The sequence below is a fragment of the Stenella coeruleoalba genome, assembly GCF_951394435.1.
Source record: "Stenella coeruleoalba genome assembly, chromosome: 15".
Lineage (NCBI taxonomy): Eukaryota > Metazoa > Chordata > Mammalia > Artiodactyla > Delphinidae > Stenella > Stenella coeruleoalba.
Genome location: NC_137161.1, coordinates 11,685,667 through 11,702,785, shown reverse-complemented (window position 1 = coordinate 11,702,785; position 17,119 = coordinate 11,685,667). Strand labels below are relative to the sequence as shown.

The following is a 17,119-nucleotide window of genomic DNA, read 5'->3' as shown; positions in this document are numbered from 1 at the left end:
GCTTCCTTCTCACTTGGAGTAAAAGTCAAAATCCTTACCCTGACCCCCAAGGCAGGGGATCTGGTTCCCTGCAATTTCTCTGACCTCAGCTCCCTACTCTCCTTTCTGGCTGGAACATTCTTTCCTTCCATCCTCACCTGGCCCACTCCCTCTTCTTCAAGTCTTTGCTTAAATGTCACCTTCTCAGGGAGGCATTCCCTGAACACTGTTAAAAATTGCAAACCCCGTCCCCAAACTTGTCTTACACTCTGTGTCTCCATCTCTGCTTAATTTTTCTCCATAGCATCCATCACCATCTAACATACTATATATTTATTTGTTTATTTATTGTCTATCTCCCTCCACTAATAAGTCAGCTCCAGGAAAACAGAGACCATGTCTGTTTTCTACACAGAGGCATCCCCAGTACCCAGCACAGTGCCTCATAGGTGCTTAATTAATATTTATTGTATGAATGAATGAAACATCTTTGTACCAACCACAAACCTTGTCAAGAGCTACATACATAGTGTCTGGATTAATGAAATGAAGATTGAACAGCTCTAATCCCAGCTGTAAGATCAATGAAATGAGGCTGCTGTTCCGGTGACTTATGGAAGTTCCCCTGTCTAAACAAGTCTCTCCCAAGGTCCAGGAGCTGATAACATGGGCAGTCAGGCTGGCTGGCACCAGACTGGACCCAGATGTGGTAATCAGGCCACATCACAGGGAAAGGGGAACTTTGTGGCCAGAGGCTCCAGTGGTAGACGCCAAGCTGAGCATTTGGAGGGGAAGCTGACGCCTGTACCTCGAGCTGAAACAGAAACTGTGGTGGCTGGCAAGGAAGGATGCCCCGACCTGTGCCTTTTGGCCCCTCAGCCACTGCTGGCTTTCTAATACACTACAACTATTTTTTAGAGGGAAACTTTTATTGAAGTGTAACATACATACAGAAAAGTGCACATACACAAGTGACAGCTCAATACATTTTCACAGAGGCAACACACTAGGGTAACTAGCCTCCAGACCAAGGAACAGAAATTGTCCAGTCCCCTAGAAGCCTCCTTCCAGCCTCTATTGCCACCCTGAATGGTAACCATTACCCTGATTTCCAACACCAAGGGTTATTTTTACCTGTTTTGAACTCTGTGTGTTGGCACAATACAGCATTAATTCTTTCATGTATGACTTCTTTGCACAACATTAGGTTTGCAGCAACAGCGTTTGACCCTGCCTCTTCCTCCACAAGCTCAAACTGGGAAAGGGGACCTAATAATAACTCACCTCGCTGCTGGTTTCAATGTGCCAGCAAGTCCTTGGAGCCTGAAACCCATCTAGTGGGCTGGAGCTGTTACCGCTCCCATTTCACAGATGAGAGCACTGAGGCACAGCCAGGTTAAATAGTTTGCCCAGCTAGGAAGTAGAAGAGTCTACATTTGAACCCAGGTCTGTTTGATCTCTGAGCTCATGTTCTTACCTATCATACACATTTCTTATCAATAAAATGACCCTTTACTGAGCACCCCCTTTGGGCTGGACATTGTGCATGAGCTTTATGCTCATTGATTTTCCCAGCCCCTGCATGAATAATACGCCTTTATCCCTGCTTGACTGATGAAAACAGGATTCGGAGAGATCACATAGCCATGAAAACAGAGACTTAAACCTTACTGTATTGATTCCAAAATCCAATGCAGGGTGATATCAGTATCCAGCATTTAGGTATATCTTTCAAATACACCTACTGAGTTTTTCAAAGAAGAGACAACAACAATAGCAATTGTAGAGCCTCTCTGAGCCAGATGCTTTGGGCAAAGATTATGAATGATTCCCCCCAATATCTGTTCCTTCCCCTCTTCCCTAGTAAGAGAACACCTGACTCTTAGCTGGACACACAGCTTCCCACAGCTTTACCACATATCCCAGGCTTCTCTGCAGCAAGGTGGAGTCATGCGACTAAGTTGTAGCTAATGGAAAGCTCCTCTGCTACATATCCCCTGGACCCACTTCTGCGTCGTGACCTTCACAAGGAATGGTCAATGTTCTTCCCTTCACTGTTCCCTTCCAGCTGGCTGAAATGACAGACATGGTGTTGGGGAGCCGTCTTGGACCATGTGGAAAGGATGCCTCTCTAGGGATGGAGGAGCAACAAGGTAGGAGCCTAGGCCCCACCCCATGGAGCCATCCTGGCCCTGGAGCACTCATACCCCCTCAGATCCAACATAGATTTAAAAAAGAAATTAAAAACTGCTCTCTTCACTGAAGTATACATTTTTGAGTGATTAAAATGGTGAATTTTGCGTTATGTGTATTTTATCTGAATTACAAAAACAACTTCTCCCTTGTTAAGCCATGGTTATTTGGGGTCTCTAGTTTGTACTTTAATATAATATAGTATCTTCTGTTCATAATCTTTATTTCTTAGATCAGCATCAAGAGAGAGGGAGTATGGTCTCTCCTTCATGGTTGAGGGGCTGAGGCTCAGAGCCAAAGTGATTTGCTCTAAATCAGCACCAGAGTCCACCCTCTGGGACACCAAGTCATTTTTTTTTTTTTTTTTTTTGCGGTACGCGAGCCTCTCACCGCTGTGGTCTCTCCCGTTGCAGAGCACAGGCTCCGGATGCACAGGCTCAGCAGCCATGGCTCGCGGGCCCAGCCGCTCTGCGGCATGTGGGATCTTCCCGGACCAGGGCACGAACCCGTGTCCCCTGCATCGGCAGGCGGACTCTCAACCACTGCGCCACCAGGGAAGCCCTGGAACAGCAAGTCTTTTGTTCTTTCATTATACTGGGAATTGGCAAACTGTGGCCTGTTGGCCCTTGCAGCTGAAAATGGTTTTAACATTTTTAAAGGGCTGAAGAAATGAGAAGGAATAGGCAGAGAAGAAAAAGGAGAAGGAGGAGGAGGAGAGGAATATGCAAAAGAGGACTTACGTGACCTACAAAGTCTAAAAGATTTACTATTTGACCCTTTACAGAAAAAGCTTGCTAACCCCTGAATTAACACCATTTTTAAAAACGCTCAGTTTCTCTGCCTGGGAAATGAGGGATTAAATATTTATTTAATAAAAGCAGGAAGATATGTGTTACAGTCACACACGGCTCTCATGGATCGAGAGAAGAAGCTAGGATGGGAGGATATAAAGGGTTTGCACTGGATAAGCCAACCCGATTTACTGAGAGGCCACGGGCTCCCGGTAGAAAGATGGTGGGTTAAGACAGGAAGCTAGGTTGCTGCTGTCTAACTGAATGACCTTGGGCAAGTCCCTTCCCCTGTCTGGGGTGCTGGTTCTCATCTACACATGGAGAGCTTGGACTACATCTGTCCTCTTGGTTTTATCTACTCGGTATCCAATTCCCCATCCTCTGGTAACAGCACGCCGATTTCCCTGGGAGCCCCCTTCCTTACTCCCTGTCCATATGAAACAGATGGAGCTAATTCCATCCTTGGCTCCAAGGGAGTGCAAATGCCCTAAAGCAGGCAATCAATACCTCATCCCTCTGCCCACAGGGACTGGTTCAGGGATAGGCATGGGCCCCAGGTGGACCAATGAGTCAACCCTCAGGTTTTTTCTGGAGTCGTTGGGAAAGCATTGCTTACTTTCTGCTGGGCTAGACCAGTATGAAGAGAGCCTGAAGCTCAAAGGTGGCCACTATTGAGAGAGTAAGAGAGAGACTGAGTCCTGATAACTTACGAGCCCCTGAATTTAGCTGTACGTGAAGCCGGCATGTCCCGGGACATGTTATTCTCCATGAGCTAAATGGTCTTTTTTTTTTTTTTTTTTTTTGGCTTAAGTCACTGTAGCAGATGATGTTGATCCTCTGCCCATACCCCCTTGGCAATCATTGTTTTGATGCTCAATGACCTTATGGCTTCCAATTCCCAGCCTCTGTGCTCTCTGTCTGAGGGCTTTGCCCCCCATGAGCATTTAGTACAAACTGAGAATGCTGGGGGTGGGGGTTCACCCTCCCCAATGACTGACAGGAGTCGGTGGGTAAATACCCCGACTCCCTTGCCCACTGAGTGGGCAGTTCTGAATTGTGTTCTACTCTGTGTCCCAGAGTCCCATGATGGGGTTGAGCCTCAGCTGCCTAAAGTGACTACCTGCTCAGTGACTCCCCTTATATTGGCTTCTTTCCCTTCCCCGTCTCACTTACCACTTCCTTCATCAGCGCTTCCCAGAATCATCTCCCAAATGAACTACTTGCTCACAAATCCTTATCTCAGATCTGCTTCTGCAGGAACCCAACCAAAGCATTTCCTAAGATCGGTTTTTCTGTCACTCACAGCCAAAAGTGCTCTGGCTGACATGCAGTTTAAGCTTTCTTAGAAAATCTTTGGCTCATAACTATATTTTTCTAACGTGCTTCTCAGCTGAAAAGCAGTACATGCACTGACTTATGGTGGGCCCCAATAAGAGAACCCCTGCCCCGATGGCCCCGGGACAGCTCGGTGACCCACCCTGCCCACTCCCTCTCCCTCACACAACGTCCTTTCTCCAAGCCCAGTCATTCCGAGGCCCCAGCCAGCTCCCCTGGCAGCCCTAGGAGACAGCCCCAGTTCCTTCCTAGGACTCTCTTTCATCTACAAGGCCTGCCAGTGATAAGACTTTCCACGTCATCTTCCTGTCCCTGACCTTTGAAAGAAAGGTAACCGTCTAGGGCTTGTGATGTTACCACTTGGGGATAAAAGCAGTGGGAACAGGGAGGTTCCTAAGAGGTCATCATTCATTCACTCATTCAACCGATATTTATTGAGTGCGTGCACAAGGCATTTTAAATTGCAAACAACAGAATCAACTAGAGCTAGCTTAAGGAACAAGGGATTTATTAAAGGTATTAGGTGGTACCACAGTTGCTAAATAACCCCACTGTAGCCAGGAGCATCAAAGCCAGGAGAAATAAAAAACTTCACTGCTGAACTATTCCAACAGAAACATCTCTGCTGCCTCTGCTACGTGCTCAGGACTTAGGGAGCTAGGGGCTGGCAGCTAGAACTCCACTATTATTCCCTAGAAGGACCAGATATCTCCACCGTTGTGCTTGCCAGAAGATTCTACCACTTGGCATCCCCACAGCTTATTTTTGCCTCTAAGACTTACCAGGGGAGACTGGACCACATGAATCACTCCTGCTTCAAAGAAGTCTGGGAAATCTAGTTTTTCATTTCCTAGCTGTTACAGTACAAGAAGCCACATTACAAGGGGATTGGGACAAGTGTTGAGTGAGCCAGACTGTAATGCCTGCCACAGGCCACCAACAGTGAAAAAGTCAGAGGAGTTCCCTGCTTCCCAAGAGCTCACTGTTGAGAGAGGCAGACCAACGCTAAAGAATTAATTCCAGGAGGGAGAAGCATTACTTAAGGGACATGTTTTCAAAGTTATGAGAACACAGACCAGGAGGACCTAACCCATTCCTACGGGGTCTCCTGAAAGAGGTGTCACTGTATATGACTGTGAAGGTGTTTAGAGGCTAACCAGGTAAAATAAGAGCAGGAGGAAGCAGCATTTCAGGCAAAGGGAAAGAATGTGCAAAGGCCCAGTGGGAGGGAAGGTGAGGGGTATGGGTGGAATTGAGAGAAGGAAAGTTGATTGGAGAATAGAGAACAGGGGGAAACAGGGGAATGAGATAGAGGGGTGGGAAGGGAAAAGGCCATGACCTTGTAGCCCATGTTGAGGAGTTCAAACTGTCTCCTAGGGGCAACGGTGAACCACTGAAGACTTTTGAGCAGGGCAGTGACATAAAAATAACTGTTAATGTTTACTGAGCACTTATTCAGTACTAAACCTTTTCCTAAGCTCTTAACATGTATTATTTACTATATATTTGCAATAATCCAATAGGTTAAGTTCTACGGACCATGACCATAAGTTTCTCTGCCTCTCTATGCCTCAGTTTCCATTTATACACCATGGGAGTAATAATAGAATTTACCACAAACGGTTACTATGAGGATTATAATGAGGGTTTGGCACACGGGGAACTGTGTATGTATTAGCTTTTGCAACTATTGTTCCCCTGTTGCAGATGAAAAAGCGGATGCCCAGAGAGATTAATCAACTTGCCTGACATCATACAGCTAATAAGCAATAGAATGGACGGAACAGGGGTGGGGAGGCTGGGAGGTGCTAGTGAGCATGGAGAAGCCATTTCTGGACCACCCACTGGGGCCCACGTGGTCAGCCTCTGCTCTGATCAGTTGGTGCCCAGGTCATATTTCAATATCACCTCTGGTATTACTATACATATAATGTTGTTTTGTGACTTTAATATTTACATAAATGGTATCATACTAAGAGTTTACTTCTGAAAGTTTCTTTTCTCATTCAACATTATATTTTTAAGACCTCTTTAGATCTAGTTTATTCATTTTTGCTGCTCACTGATGTTCCTTTCTGGGGATATGTCACAGTTTGTTATATCCACTCACCTGCTGACACCTATACTGTCGATATCACTTTTGGCCTATTATGGGTGAAGCTATCCATCCTTACAGGTGTGAGAGCTTCTCTACGGTGAATACCTGGAAGTGGGATTGCTGGTCACAGGGTGCATGCCTTTCAAATGCCAAACTGCTGTCTATGAAAGTTTCTGTTTCCCACTTCCTCACCAATAATAATACCACCATCACATATGGCGCTAAGTCTGTGCCAAGTACCTTTCTCAACATTTAACATGAAATAGCTCATGTAACCCTCCTAAGAAACTTTGAGTTAAAGACGATTCTCATCCCCATTCGACAGATAGAGAAACGGAGGCACAGAGAGGTGAAGTAACTAGTCCCAAATCACCCAGCTAGGAATGGCAGCGCATGGTACCAACCCGAGGAAGCTGGTTCCAGAGCCTGAGCTGTTAACCACTCCTCTACAGTTTGCTGGGTTTTGATTTTCAAATTGTTGCCAGTCCACAGCTGTGAAATGTCTCTAAATGTTTTAACCTGCATTGCCTGCTTTGGAGGGACCTTGAGGCTCTTGCCATCCATTTGTTGGCTAGTCAGGTGTCCTCTTTGGAAAAATGACTCTTTATAGACTTGGCTGCCCCTGAATTTCTGATCTTCAAAGCAAATGTTCCTGGAAGCCAGAACTCCAGGCAGGGCCTGGCACAGAGTAGCTACTTGGTAAAAATGTACCGACTACCTGGTAGTGTCTCTCACCTGCCCTTCCTCTTAGAAGCCGGATGCTAAGTAATAAAACTTCTGCTTGGATTACTGGCTGATCATCTGTGTTTTGGGCACATGAGCAGCTCCCTGTCCCCAAAACCATTTCCCCCTCTTGTGATCTGACTCTAGTCTACCTCCCTGACCTCATCTCCTTCGACTCCCCCTTCCCTTGTTTCTCATGAACCCCACTGGCCATCGTCCCATCCCTTCCGTCAGCCATCTTCACTCCCACCTCAGGGCCTTTGCATATGCTATTCCCTCTGCCAGGAACACTCTTCCAGTGGTGGCTCCATCTCATCCTTCTTGCCTTGGCTCAAATGCCACCACCTCAGAACGGCTTTCCTGACTCCCCAGAGGAAATAGAGGCATGAAGGGATTAAGCATAATTGTCAACAATTATACAGCTGGAGTATTGGTAAGATTTTAAAATTATGTTATCTTACTATCTGCCTATGTTTCCAATTTTTTTCTAAAGTGGTGATGTATTCCCTACATGAATTTTTTTTTTTTTTTTTTTTCCCTACATGAATTTTTTTAACCCAAATTTAAAATTAATTAAGAGCCAATCCTGAGAGGACAAATGAGTTTCTGGGGTTCTATTTCCCAATCCTCCTGGCTCAATACTTCAGCAGTGCTGAAATAAGATCCTAGCATTTTGCAACCTTCAGGATTTCCTTACTCCCCAATCCCACTCCACTTGACTATTATCTGCCCTTGGCTCTGAATCATAAACTTGAAAGGAAAGCCTCAGATCCAAAAGCCTCTCTGCTAAACAACCTCCCCTCCCTTGTGAATGTTTCTGATCTGCAAAATGGGGATAATAAAAGCACTTATTTCACAGGGTAGTTAGGAGGATCCAGCGTCATGGTGCTCAAGAAATATCTAGCAGGAGGACGGCTACTACTGTGGGGAAACCACACTGTGAGATGAGTCCGGAATCATACAAACCTTGGATTAAAGCCTGGCTTGCTGTGTGACCTTGAGCAACTCACTTGACCTCTCTGAGCTTCAGTTTCCCCATCTGTGAAATAAAGATTTAAAAATCCATTCTAAGTCCATTAGCATGCCTTTTGCTAGAAAAAAGGAACCAATAAAACACAAATTGGCTTAACTAGAACAGGCTATCCTGCTTCCCTCACAGGATGTCCAGGTCAGGCCAACTGTAGGACAGAGGTAGTTCTAGCAACCTAATGATATCATCAAGGACTCAGGTTCTTTCCGTCTCTCTGTTCTTCCATCTACAGTATTGGTTTCTGCCTAAGGCTGGTTCTCCTTGTCATCGTAGGATGACTGTCAAGAGCTATCAGGGCTACAGGCATTCTCTTTCATGTCCGGTAGGAAAAGAGGGTCACTTCCAGACCCTCTCCTGAAAGTGAGGAAGAACTTTCCAAGAAGCCTCCGGCAAACGTCTCCTCACTTCTCATTGGCCAGACTTGGGTCACATGCCCATTCCCAAACCAATCTCTGGCAAGGGGATGCAATTCCCATGATTGCCTTACATTAATTGGGTCCCAGGCCTGTGGCTGAGCTGGAATGGATATCAAGGAGTCAACTACAACTGTCCATTACACCTGCCTCAAAGGGTTGCAGGGGGAATGAAATGAGACCGTGCTTGCAAAACCTAGCACTCCGTAGGTGCTCAACTAATAGTAGTTCTTATTACAATAATTATCAACATCATGATCATCATTTGGGGGCTTTGGCATTAGACAGACTTTGATTAAACATCAGTTCCTCCACTTCTTAGCTGTGTGGTCTTAAGAAAGCTGCTAAGCTTCAAATCTACTCTGTAAAATGGAAGTGGTAAGTGTTCCTATCCCGTGTCATTACTGTGTGGCAAAAAGTTAATCATGCATTGTTTTTTTTTGGCCTTCCCAGTAGCAGCTTGGGTGGTCCTTTCCCCTCCTCAGTAGATGTGGTCCAGGTGAGGGAGACTCCCTTTTGTCTCCGGGAGCAGATGCCTTATCCTCACCTGGATTCCTGCATCCCTCAAGTCATTGTGACTGGCTCAGGGAAAGCATGTGATCCAAAGTGAACCAATGACAGGCAGCTCTAATACTCTGCTGGTGTTGCCAGGGAAAGGGGTGCTCTTCTCTCCCTAGGATCGCTGAGCTGGGAGGACAGAAGCTGAAGATGTCTTGGTCACCTCATGGGAAGAGCCTGCCTGAGAGTGAAGCCAACAGAAGGGAAAGCAGAGATGGGAGATGAAGAGAGACACAGGCCTGTTGACACTGTTGAGCTCCTGAATACAGCCAAGCCTGAACCAATTATATCGCTGGACTTTTCCTTATGTGAGCCAATAAATTCTCCTTTAAACTAGTTTGAGGTTCTGTTACTTGCAGTGATGAGTTTGGAGTCCAGCCCAGTTTGGCTTATGTGGGGAATCAGAAAAGGAGATAGTCCTCTGAGGGCTGGACCATACCTGCCTGAATCAGCTTAGTGTCTTGAGAATTTTTCCCAGGCCAATGCATAGAATAGAACTCCAGAAATATCTGGAGTTAAAAGCGGAAATATTCTGATGAGTATCTCTCTGGACTTTTCCTCTACGCTTATAGTAAACAGACATATATACACACATAGAGGAATATGTTTTACAAAAGTGGAATCACACTATGTTTTCAATTCAAACACCACCTCCATAGAGAGGCCCTCCATGACCACCCCATCTAAGTAGCTCCGCCTCCCTCCCACTCTCTTGCATTAAAACAGTGGACGTCAGATTGGGACTTGAACCCACACGCTGGGACTCGAACCCAGCCAAAACCCACAGTCTTTTAATTGAGATCACACGCCTCTTTTCAGGACTTAATGAAGCTCAGGTTCTTGATGTCTCATCACAGAAAAAATTCAGTGAGAGACAAAGTGATAGATAAGAAGTGGATTTATTTAGAGAGAAACACACTCCACAGACAGAGCGTGGGCCATCTCAGAAGGCGAGAGTGGCACCAGAGTATGGGGTTGTCAGTTTTTATAGGGGTGGGTAATTTCACAGGCTAATGAGTGGGAGGATTATTCCAGCTATTTTGGGGAAGGGGGTGGAGATTCCCAGGAATTGGGTCACTGCCCACTTTCTGACCTTTATGGTTGGCCTTGGAACTGTCATGGCGCCCGTGGGTGTATCATTTCGCTTGCTGATGTGTTGCAATGAGCATATACTGAGGCTCAAGGTCTAGTGGAAGTTGATTCATCTGCCATCTTGGACCTGTTTGGTTCTAATCAGTTTATGTCCTGTCCTCAGGCTGTTATTCTTTTAAAGGTTGTGCCCTGCCCCTTTCCCTCCTGTTTCAGCATCATAGCAATTTTCATTACCTAAATTAACTTTGTTTTCTTGTTCTCTCTTTCTCTTCTTCCAGAATTTCTGCTCTACCAGGGCAGGGGTTTTTCTCCGCTCACCACTGCTGTGTCCCTAGTGCCTTGAACAGACTGGCTAAGAATTCAATACCTACTTGTTGAATAAATATCATTCTGTAGTTGGTTTGTTTATTTTCATTGAGTGGTGTGATCACAAACATCTTTCCAGGGTAATAGATATGAATCTGTCTCGATCTTTGAGACGAACGATGGAATTCTGTTGATTGGATGGGCCATGTTTGTTTCCCAACTCTGTTGAATGACTGTGAGTGAAGTAAATGGCCAGATGAACCAGGGGTTTTGTGAGTCAGTACCTCCTCCCCTGCAACAAAGTCAGACAGGGGGAAGGAGAACCCACCCAGCCTTTAACAGGCTGATTCACAGAGAGAAAAGTTAAGCAAACAAGGGTAACTTCGTGTTCTAGCAAGAATTTCCCAGGAAAAACAGTCCTCAAACACAAAAGGCAAGGACAGGCAAATAACTCATTGATTGCCTCTGCAGTGGAGGGTGGAGTTGTTTATTAATTCCCCCACCCCCAAATGGAATTAACTTAAAATTTTTTTTTCTGGTTACAAAAGTAGTATGTAATAATAGGCTTATTATTATGAAAATTTTTTTTTCAGACAATACAGAAAAGCATGAAGAAGAGAGTGAAAAACAGTTATAATTTTAGAGCAGTTTATAAATTATCTCAGATTTTTTCAATGCATAGAAATATGTTTAAATCCTAAAGTCCATTTGTGCTTTTTTTTTTAAAATTAAACAGTAACAGCTAAGGCTTAATGAATACTTACAATGCTTGTGCTAGTTGCTCTCGGTGTATTACTTCATTTTATCCTAACAATAGTTCTCTATATGATAAGCACTATTATTAACCCTACCTTACAGATGGGGAAACTGAGACCCAGAGAGGTTAAGTGTTTTAGCCAGCATCATACAGCCATAGGTAGTCAAGCTGGGATTCAGACATAGGTGGTCTGCCTTCAAGGTCCATGACCTTAACCACTATACTACATCACCAAGGCAGAGCACAGGCCCTTTCCTAAATTAATATCCATACATGTGAGTCATTTTCAGTGTCTGCATTTACTCTTCCATTAACGAATAATTGGAATGTTTCTACTTTTCTCCTATTAGGAAACAGAGAGGAATTACCCTTTTGGTCTTTAAATGAAGTTAAAAACAAACAAACAAACAAAAAACAAAACTGTGGTTAGATGTCACAACAACCAGTATTTCCAACCCAGGAGAAGCAAAAAAAGGAGTGCAGCATCACTTGGAAGCAGTTGCCCCATTAGGAATACATATATTATCTGGGGAGGGGTTATTTTAATTTGAGAAACATCTAAATATGTACCTGGCATCATTCTAAGACTTCATGAATATTAGTTCATTTAATCTAAAAATAATACTCTGAAATACATACTGGGGAAACTGAGGCACAGGGAGGGTAACTTGCCCCAGGTGACAGAGGTAGTAAGTGGCGGTGCTGGGGTTTGGACTCTGGAAATTTGACTCCAGCATCTGGTTTCTTAACTCCTATTCTAACGGGCCTCTTGGTCTACCAGCTGGCCCAAGTGATCCAACCAGCCCTGGGGTCCTGAGAGCAAGCCTGCATTTAGTGGCGGAATGCAGGCAGCAAGGTGAATATCTTTTTTTTTTTTTTTTTTTTTTTTGCGGTACGCGGGCCTCTCACTGTTGTGGCCTCTCCCGTTGCAGAGCACAGGCTCCAGACGCACAGGCTCAGGGGCCATGGCTCACGGGCGCAGCCGCTCTGCGGCATGTGGGATCTTCCCGGACCAGGGCACGAACCCGTGTCCCCTGCATCGGCAGGCGGACTCTCAACCACTGCGCCACCAAGGAAGCCCTTTTTTGTCTTTTAAACTACATCCAGCTCAGAGTTCTTAGGTCCTAAGTCCATGCAGGCTCTGCTGTGTTCCATGCTCAGGGTCTCACAGGCTGAAGTCTAGACAGCAGCCTATCTAAATCCTTATCTGGAGGCTCTGGGAAGAATCCACTTCCAGGCTCATTTAGGTTGTTGGCAGAATTCAGTTCCCTGTGGTTGTAGGACTGAGGTCCTGATTGCCTTGCTTTTTGGTCGTGGAGGCTATTCTCTGTGCAATTAGATGCTTCCCGTATTCCTTGTCCCATGGTCCCTTCCACTTTTTATTTAAGGTGACTATCTTAACTGTCACACAGATTTGTCTTGAATAAGAACCAAAGGGACAGGGAAACCCCTTAGTAACTGGTGCTCAGTTGGGACTTATCTTTTGTTTCAGTCTTGGTTGGGGCCTCTGTGCTGGTGTGAGGAGTCCCTTTCTGGAGAGAGCTGGATCGTGTCTGCTGGGCCAAGAATGGGGAGACTTCCCCAAACCAGCCTACTAAGTCTTGGCCCATCACCCTCCTCGGGGATGCATGAGGGAAGACTTGAAGACTACTTAGGAAAAAATAAAGATTAGAGAGAGTTTCCTTGGAGAGGATTTTTTGTGCTACTGTGTGCATAACACCTAATAGGTGCTTAATCCATATTTAATGACGTATACTGGCACTATTCTAGGTATTAGAGCTTCTGAGGGTCTAAAGGGGATGATAGATAATAAGGAAGCAAATTTTTATAAGAAACAGAATATTATGATAAGTGAAAGAAGGCAGACACAAAAAGGCCACGTATATGATTCTATTTATATGAAATGTTCAGAATAGTTAATCCATAGAGACAGAAAGTAGGTTGGTTTCTACTGCCAGGGATGGGGGCAGGGGAGAGTGACTGCTGACAGGTACAGGGTTTCTTGTTGGGGTGATGGAAACGTTTGGGAATCAGACAGTGGTGATGGTTGTACAACATAATAAATAGATTAAAAGCCATTGAATTGTATGCTTTTGAATGCTGAATTTTATGTTAAATGAATTATATCTCAACAATAATTTTAAAACATTTTAAAAAGAGAAAACCAGGATAATTTCACATGGTGATATGTGCATTGAAGACAAGAAAGTAAAATGTTGCAAGAGATAGTAGCTGGCTGGGGTAAGCGGGCAGAGTGGTTCCTGAAGGCCCCTCTGAGGAAGTGACATTTGTGATGGAACCTGAATTATGACTAGGAGGTACTATATAAATATCTAGAGGAAGGGAAATGAAGGATCAGCCTGTGCAAAGGTGCTGAGCTGGGGATGAGCTTGCCACATTCAATGAGTTGAAGCCCACTGAGTTGGGGTGCAGAGGAAAAGGTACAAGAGAAGGTCAGAGACCGCTGCAGGGGCAAGAGGCAGACCAAACTGGGCACTGTAGATAGCTAAGAGGACTTTGGGTTTTGTTCACAGTAAAATGAGGGGCCATGGGATGGTTTTGAGCAAAACAGTAATGTGATCTGATGAATGCTTAAAAAGGATCACTTGGACTGCTATGTAAAGTAAATAGCAGGTGAGTAAAAGTAGAAGCATAAAATGTATTCGTAAGTAACACCCTTTGACACCGTGCTGTGACTAGGAACATTCAGTCATCTTTCACAAACTAGAAATATGCCAGCTTGTCATATTTATTTAAAAACAGGAAGTCAAGGCCATGGTTATTTTGATATTTCTCTCTGTGACACTGCCTCACCTCCCTATTCTGTGAGTCACCAAGCTCTGTCAATTCTTCCTTCCCTGCCCACCCCGCGTCACCTTTGTATCCTTTTCACTCTCCTCACTTTGAGACCTGGTGACAGATGGAAACACTGGTTTCCAGGCTGCCTCTGGGCAGACCTTTTTTTCTTTCTCCCTTTAAAAAATATTTTTTTTCTCACTTCATGCCATATGTTATTTGCAGACAAAAATTATTAAAATAATGACAAGTAAGAAAAAGGGGGGAAATTATCCATGGTCCACAATGCAGAGACAGCCATTATCAAAACAACATTTTAATATCTGGTATGCCTGTCCTTTTTTATTTTTTGGTTTTAGATTTTATTTTATCAAGGTTATACATGAATTGAAAAGTCAAATATTCTAAAAGCAGAAGTCCCCACTTCACTCCTTCCTCCCATTTCCCCCTCCCCAAAGGCAATGACTTCAACTACTTTAAGCTAAATTTTTTATATTTAATTCCATGTCTCTAAATAACATGCTTCTATTGATTGCCACTTCTAAATTTTTCAGTTTTCAGAACTGCTTTCCCTCTCTAGGATCTGAGGGTTCTGCTCTCTTTCCTTCCCTACACTTGGCCCCAGCACATATGTATATGCCCTTCCCACTCCCCCATCCTCTCATGATAGGTATATGGTAATTTTGGTGAGATCAATATTTACTAATTACATAATTGTGACATTCACCACTGAGCACCATGGTAAACTATGATGTCCTTTTGCTTTTCCCCACAGCGTTTTTGTTTTTTATATTGTTTGTTTGGTTTTGTTTTTTTAGTTTATTTATTTATTTTGTTTTTTGCTGCATTGGGTCTTTGCTGCTGCACGCAGGCTTTCTCCAGTTGCGGCGAGCGTGGGCTACTCTTCGTTGCAGTGTGTGGGCTTCTCATTGCGGTGGCTTCACTTGTGGAGCACGGGCTCTAGAGCGCAGGCTCAGTAGTTGTGGCACCTGGGCTTAGTTGCTCCATGACATGTGGGATCTTCCCGGACCAGGGCTCGAACCCGTGTCCCCTGCATTGGCAGGCAGATTCTTAACCACTGTGCCACCAGGGGAGTCCCACTTTTGTTTTTTTTTTAAAGTTGATTATTGTCTTGTTCTCTGACCCCACCCAAGCTGACCTAATTTTCTCAGTATTTGTTATCAACTCCAAACTCTTTGCCAGTGGTGCAAGTATCCTCTCAACTCCTTCTAATGCCTCAGAAACTCTATGTGTTCACCTTCTTAAAGAAATCTCCCTGGAGTCTTCAGACCTGCTGGAATCTAACCTGTTACCGACTCTGGTGCACAGCTGTCATCCTAGGATGTCCGTTCACCATCATCTGGGGATTCCACCTGCTTCTCCCCTGTGCTGTGTTTCTGTTTCCTGTGTCTTGTTCTTCCTTGTCTCACCACAAACACACGCCCTTTTTGGTGTAGCCAAAAAGTTCAGCCTCCAGTAAGTCCCTGAGAAAGGGTGTGTGGGAAGTAGAAAATTTTCAACTTCCCATATCTGAAAATGGTTTTATTCTATCTGCTCCCTTGATGATTGTTTGGCTGGGTATAGAATTCTATGTTGGAAATCATTTTCCCTCAGAATTTTGAAAGCATTAATCCACTACCTTCTTATGTCTGAATTTTGGTGGAGAAGTCCAAAGTTATTCTGCTCTTGATACTTTGAAGTGACCTATTTCTCCTTCTCTTCACAAATTAGTTCTTGGTATTTCAAAATTTCACAATGATGTGCCTTGCTATGGACCTATTTTTCTCCAGCATGCTGGGCACTCAGTAAACACTTTCAATCTGGAAACACATGTCCTTTAGTTTTGGAGAATTTTTGTGAATTATTTTATTGATGATTCCCCCACCCCACCCTGTTTCTCTTCTTTCTCGATAAAATGCCTATTTTTCAAATGTGGGATTTTTTAGACCGGTCCCTGAAACAATGTATCTTTTCTCTCCTGTTTTCTATCTTTGTCTTTTTGTCCTACTTTCTGAGACAAACTCTCACATTTATCTTCCATCTCTTTTATTAAATTTTTAATATCTCTGCTTTTAATTTCCAAGAAGCCCTCTTTGTTCTCAAAATATTCCTATTTTTAATAGCATCTTGTTCTTGCTTCAGGGTAACTCTCTGAAAAGTTGTTTTTGATTTTTTTTTTTTAGTTTTTTTTTTCCTTCCTGCATTGTCTGTTTTCTTTAGTTACTTTTCTCTATTTGCTTTGTTCTCGATTTTTCATTTAAGAGGGTACGCTCAGATGTCTGATATTTCTTGATTTTCTGCTCATATTTAAGAGTAGGGGACCAAGAAGCTGATCATTGTATATATTGGGAAGTGGGCTGTTGACACTGAACTGTCAGTGTCAGTTGGGAACCCCCCTGATGTTAAAATATCTTTAGGTGATTCCTCTGAGTCTAGCCAGATTTTCTGGAGAAGATTCTTCCAGTCTCCTACCTGGAATGGAATGGCCTGGGAAAGACCACTACATACAATTTGCCTGGCCTCTGGATGTGAGCAATGGGGCCAGCCCTGCAGATGTGGCAAAGGACTGGAATAGGATATCTCAGCGTGCAGGCCCCAAAACAGCCCCCAAAAGTATATCCATGTTAAATTCCTGGAACCTGTGAATGGTATCTCATTTGTGAAAAAGGTTCTTTGTAGCTGTGATTAAGTTAAGGCTCTTGAGATGAGGAGATAGTTCTGGATTATTCAGGTGGGCCCTAAGTACCATCAAAAGTGTCCTTATAAGAGAGAGGCAGTGGGAGATGAGAAGCGTGGAGGAGAAGACAATGTGAAAACAGAGCAGAAAGAGATATGTCCACAAGCCAAGGAATGCCGACAGACACCAAAAGCTGGAAGAGACAAGGGATGGATTCTCTCCCAGAGCCTCCGGAAGGAGGATGGCCCTGCTGACATTTTGATTTCAGCCTTCTGGCCTCCAGAACTATGAAAGAATACGCTTCTATTGTTTGAAGCCACACAGTTTGTGGTAATTTGTTACAGCAGTCCCGGGGAACTAAACACAAGATT

At 44.2% G+C, this 17,119-nt stretch overlaps 1 protein-coding gene across 3 annotated transcripts in view; it reads right to left on the bottom strand.

Moving 5' to 3' along the window:
- B4GALT5 (beta-1,4-galactosyltransferase 5) overlaps window positions 1-17,119 on the bottom strand; it is a 154,070-nt gene that overhangs the window by 127,338 nt on the left and 9,613 nt on the right. For all 3 annotated transcript variants that reach the window (XM_079946470.1, XM_079946471.1, XM_079946472.1), the window contains one exon: window positions 8,086-8,158. The gene's annotated coding sequence lies outside the window, so the exon portion shown is untranslated. The remainder of the gene's footprint in view (window positions 1-8,085; window positions 8,159-17,119) is intronic.